At 34.5% G+C, this 5928-nt stretch overlaps 1 long non-coding RNA gene across 1 annotated transcript; it reads right to left on the bottom strand.

Annotated features, from left to right (window-relative positions):
* Nucleotides 1–1652: 1652 nt before the first annotated feature.
* On the bottom strand, nucleotides 1653–5389 carry LOC122576887. Its single transcript, XR_006319933.1, has 2 exons — nucleotides 4401–5389; nucleotides 1653–4325 (listed from the first exon to the last, which is right to left on the bottom strand). It is a non-coding gene; the product is annotated as an uncharacterized LOC122576887 (long non-coding RNA).
* Nucleotides 5390–5928: the final 539 nt, after the last annotated feature.

Genomic DNA, 5928 nt, shown 5'->3' with positions numbered 1-5928 from the left:
ATTCGCGATTTGAATAAATTAAGAAATTAAACAAGGAAGGGAAAAGGAACGGAACAGGAATACATATTTTAATAATAAATGTGAAATACATAAAATATATATATATTCCCTACCCTAGATAAATAGCAATAAAATACATAAAATATACAAATTACAATTAACTTGCGTAACTGGAAGAAGATACAATACCACATTATTAAAATTAATTCCATGAATAAACTACATCGTGGGGAACATATATAAATATTTATACGTGAAAAGAATAAAAAACAATTAAAATACACAATACTACATTATCGAAATTAGTTGACATGTTAGTAAAATTAAGGAAATTATATATGAATATTATATTGTAAAATATATATATATATATATATGTGTGTGTGTGTGTTTTATATTATTAACAATCCAGTAAATATAAATTATTAATAATCCAGTAAATATAAAAATATACAATACGGGAAACTACAGTATTAAGATAAACTAGCGTTTAAAATTGAAACACTTTATACAAGTCACATTGTGAAACACATACATACATACATATATATATATATAATAAATCTAGAAGAAATAAAATCATTAAAACCAACTTGAAGAATATCACATGAAAACTATATTGTTAAACATCATCGGACAGCTAATACTAAGTAAAAAAAAAAGAAATAAAAAAAAATATAAATAAGAAAAAAAAATTTTTCGAAATAGTCCTTAGACTATATGCAAAATCATCTAAGGTATGCATTTTGCGCACAGCAGGGCTTGTTTCGACGATGAAACGGGCGCGCAACATTGAGATTGTAAAACGCATTAAGAACAGCGTTTAAACGTCGAAATATGTTAAAAGTAACGAAATACCAGAGTATCATATGCAAAACCTTGGTGTTACGTTTTGACTTATATATTTTCAGTTTTGGTTGTCGTTAATTTAAACGAAAAGAAAAAAATGAACGATAGTAATCGAAATATAAATTTAAACTTCCGATTAATACGGTAGTTGCTGCCACCAGAAATAGTCTAAGGACTATTTCGAAAATTTTTTTCTTTTCTTATTTATATTTTTTTTTTATTTCTTTTTTTTTTACTTAGTATTAATAGAATTGTTGTGCTACGGGTACAGTTACGTCTGTCACGTTTAGCAATATTACTGAATTTCCAGGCCTATGTCGCCCATTCGGTGCGAACTCAAACCTGAAGAACTTCGAAACGTTGTACCTCAACTCAAGGATCGTCTAGTAATAACGTCAATGGAATTCCAGGTCTATGTCGCCCATTCGTGCGCACTCAAACCTGAAGAACCTCGGAACGTTGTACCTCAACTCAGGGATCGTCTAGTAGTATCGTCAATAGAATTCCAGGCCTATGTCGCCTATTCGTGCGCACTCAAACCTGAAGAATTCCGAATCGTTAGCAACGTCAATGAAATTCCAGATCTATGTCGCCCATTCGGTGCGAACTCAAACCTGAAGAACTTCGGAACGTTGTACCTCAATTCATGGGTCGTCTTAGTAGTTTATTTATCAACTTGGAAATTCGTAGGTAGCGTTAACTAGCGTTTACTGCGACTGGCTAATATATTCCACGTTTCGGCTAACCTGCTATGGGCAGGAATACTAGCACGGGAGAGGATTAAAATTGATTGGAATAAATAATTGGTATTTCCGCACGGATTTATTCCGTGATTCTCGAATGATAACAATAGTTAACACTTACAATTTTCTTTGTAACAATTATTTGAGAGACAAACTGACAGAGTGACGGTATAAACACTTTGAATAATAAACTGTAACTAAGCGTCTTTACTCGTAATTAACACTTATAAATTTTGATTGTAAAAATTATTTGTGAATCAAACTGACAGAATGACGGTGTAAACACTTCGAATAATCAACCGGTAACTAAGCGTGTTTTCTATGTCTCTAGGCTTATTTATAATTAAATCCCCCACTGGGTGACAGTTTGCTCCTGTGGGAATCGCAATGTTGCAGTTTTGGTGTTCCCGCCATCGTACGTGAGAGAACGTAGATTTTGGTGATCGCTGATGTCTTGACTTCTCATATTCCTTCTCCGGAGCTGATGAGACCATTCAAAGTACGTGATGAAATGAGGATATTATACTGGTTTCGTCTTTTGCTGAAGTTGTGTCTGCGATGTTTCTGGAACCTTTCCTGCTGATGACTGTGGGAATGTTCAAGGTGCGTGGCAACGTGTCCTTGTTGAAGAATCTACGTTGCGTCTGGGAAGCTTTTGGAACCTTCTATGCTGATGCCAGTGGGAACGTTCAAGGCACGTGTATCGGAATCTTACATGCGAATAATAGTGGAGGTGGTAGTGCGACTTTTATTGCTCTGTGGAATTGTCGTACGTGTACCACGCGTAATCGTTGTTCTCCCATAATAACGTTTTTCTTCCAGTTATCTTGCGTAATTTATGTTGAGGCTCAATTTATTTGTTTATGGGGAATTTCGTGAATTGTTATATTGTGTGACAGTTTCGTTCAATAAGGTATATAGTTTTACAATTTGAGGTTGTCTTATATTCATAGTGTCGTGTTATGTGTTTCTGTTATTTATTATCTGTCCACATCTTACGCGTTTTGATCGTTTTGTGCGATGGTTTATATTTTCTATTGTCAATAGACAATATTATTATTAATTCATAGTAAATTCTAATGCGCAGTTGTGCGTGGTAGTTCGATATTGTAAATCGAATAAATTATTTTTAGTGTTGTTTTTTTTTTGTTTATTTATTTTATTTTATTTAAGTTTGCTCGGTATTTTAGTTGGTTGTAATACGTATCATTTTATTTATTTTAACCTTCTCCTATTTCTAATGGTATTTCGTCCATTTGATTGTTTTTATGTAATAGTTTACATTTTCGTTTGTGAATACGGCATTAAGTTTTAATGTGTGTTTGTGCATGACGATGCGCGGTTTTGACGGTTCAGTTCGATATCGTAGATCGAATAAATTTTATTTATTTTAGTTTCCTCGATATTTTAGTTTGTTGGGGTTTATATATTTTCCTCTGTGAGTGCAGGTTATGTTGGTTATGGACATGGAAGTACCTGCATTTGTCCAACCTGTACGAGTATGTATTATTTTATTTATTTTAACTTTGTCTTCTTTCCTATGGTCTTTCGTCCGTTTGTCTGCCTGATCTTGTATGTATTGTTTTAGCGCCAGAGGAGAAGAGATTCCAAAAATGTGTGGATTGCTCATGAAGACGATACAGATGACTGTGCGAAGGCTCGCTTCCCTGAGGAGACTTCTGCCGAAGTCCTGGATATTCTCCTATGTCTCCGCTCTTCCGGTCGGGGAAATCTTCCCTGCTGTATGCTCCCAGTGTATGGAGAGACTTCGTGAAATGTGTCTTTACGTTATTTTACTCATTTGGTTAATATTTCCATCTGATTGTTGTCTCCAGTGTTTGGTTTGATTTATTGTTTTTCGGTGTAGGTTTTGGTGATTATGATTTTAAATGGTGAATACAGAGGTGTCTTCGTCAAAGGTTCCTTATGCAGACTGTCCCAGTGCGTACCTTGTTTTGTTTTATTATTTTTTATTTGTCTCGCGTCATTCATCTTTTATTTACTACATGTGATATATATATATATATATATATATATATATATATATATGTCGGAGATGAAAGAACACCGGAGCCTTCCTTTGGAACTTTGGGAAAATCCCGTAATATTGTAATCTAGATTCTACCATAGCCGTAATTAAACAATTGTCATTCAACCCGATTGTACTTATTTGAGATTCGTGACAGTGAGCTTGGGCTCGAGGCGACAACCAGTCGCCAACGTAGCCGCGGTCAAGGGATGAACGTTTGTTTAACAAAGGTATAGAGTAACAGTATAGCTCTCCTTAAAAGAAATAGTTGCAGCGATACTTGACAATGGACATTTCAACGGTCTCTGTCCCGTGGCTCTACTCTCCGGGTAAGATGGTTGCCAGATGTCGATGCGTCTCCGCAGTGCATGTTCAGCTAGCCTGAGGACCCGTTATAAATCTTAAGATTTAGTTAACTAAAGACCTTCAAATGGACAAACAGTCTTTGTCCCAACTACGGGAGGATAGGGGAAACCTATTTCCTCATGAACGACGCTTCCCACTAGCAACTTTTCCTCAAGGGCGGCTAGCGTCCTTTTCTAACCACCGACATGGAAATTGACCAATTAACAGCAACGCCAATTTCCCTCACTTTCCGAACGAAGGCTTTCTCCACAAATCCGATGGTCTCGTACCCTTGGGCACACCCCGTCATAGTTTTCCTCGGTGGCATCATCGCGACGAAAATTCATTCCTGCTTGCGACTTTATTAACGAAAAGGAATAACGTCTTCGCGATCTGTTAACCAAGAGTCGGACTTAGATTTTGTGAGAGCATACCTCCACTATCCCGTTGACCGCGAATTCGTTATCGAACCTAGGATCATTGTCATTAGCGTCTCGAGTATCTAATTACCACGGTTACTCGTCGATATCTGTAACAATCATATTTGCTCTAGTCAATATCTTCTCTATTGCATAACGACAATGTCTAATCGCAACGAAGGTCAGGTAAAATACAAGCTGAATTACATCCTATACCCAAGACCAGCATATCTTGGCATACAGTGCACATGGACATAACGGGCAAACTGAGCGGTAAAAGTGACTCTAAAGAGTATGTCATTGTTTTGGTCGACAGAGCGTCCCATTAAACGTGTTTGCGTGTTAAAGTATTTTACGTTTAATAAAGAGTTATCCTGTTGACCGTGGATTCGTTATCGAACCTAGAATCATTGTCACTAGCGTTTCGAGTATCTAATTACCACTGTTACTTGTCGATATCTGTAACGATCGTGTTTGCATTAGTCAATATCTTCTCTATTGCATAACGACAAAGTCTAACCACAACGAAGATTCATTTCACGCCCCTTTAATCCCAACCCTAATCATAATGTGAATCCGATATATATATATATGATGCATGTATGTATATTCCGCATATGTACTATTTTCATATGTATTGGATTGTTATAACGTAATGTATTTCTTTATATCTGTTAGTTATTAGTTGGTTTTGTGGATTTGTATTTTAGGTATTCCACATTTATTATTAAAATATGTATCCCTGTTCCGTTCCTTTTCCCTTCCTTGTTTAATTTCTTAATTTATTCAAATCGCGAATTAGTCTTGATTGATTAAAATCTTAGATCGTAGTTTATCCAACTGTCAAATCATAGATTGTTCTTAGTGTAGTATCGTATCGTGTTTTGTTAATTTATTTAAATTTCGAATCGTGATTTGAATTGTTAAGTCATAAATTATTCATAGTGTAATTTTTAATCATAGTTTGTTTATAAATTATTTTAAATTGAGTTGTTCTTGATTAATTGAATTTCAAGTCGTAGTTAGAATTATCGAATCATAAATTATTTTTAGTATAGTATCCAGTCATAGTTTATTAATTAGTTTGTTCAAATCGCGGGTTGCTCTTGATTGATAGAATTTTAAATCGTAGTTTGAATTGTTAAATTATAGATTATTTTAGTATATTATTCAAATCGCGGGTTGTTTTGATTGATAGAATTCCGAATCGTAGTTTAAATTGTCAAATCATAGATTATTTTCAAATCGCGGGTTGCTTTTGATTGATAGAATTTCAAACCGTAATTTGAATTGTCAAATCTTAGATTATTTTGATTATACATTATGTTATTACGGTATAATATCGAGACGCGATTTATTAATTAATTTGCGAGTCGTTTTTAATTAATTGGTTCTTCAGATCATAATTTATTATTAAACTAGTTATTAAATCATGGTCCATTCTTGATTAGTTTAATTCGGATCGCGGCTCACTCGGTTAGTTAATTAGTACAGGTTATGTTGTTTTTTTTTTTACTATATTTACTAATCCGTTAAAGTGCAT

This window comes from Bombus pyrosoma, linkage group LG17 (assembly GCF_014825855.1).
Source record: "Bombus pyrosoma isolate SC7728 linkage group LG17, ASM1482585v1, whole genome shotgun sequence".
In the NCBI taxonomy this organism is placed as follows: Eukaryota; Metazoa; Arthropoda; class Insecta; order Hymenoptera; family Apidae; genus Bombus; species Bombus pyrosoma.
Note: the sequence above shows the minus strand (reverse complement) of the source record. Positions and strands in the feature narration are given on the sequence as shown.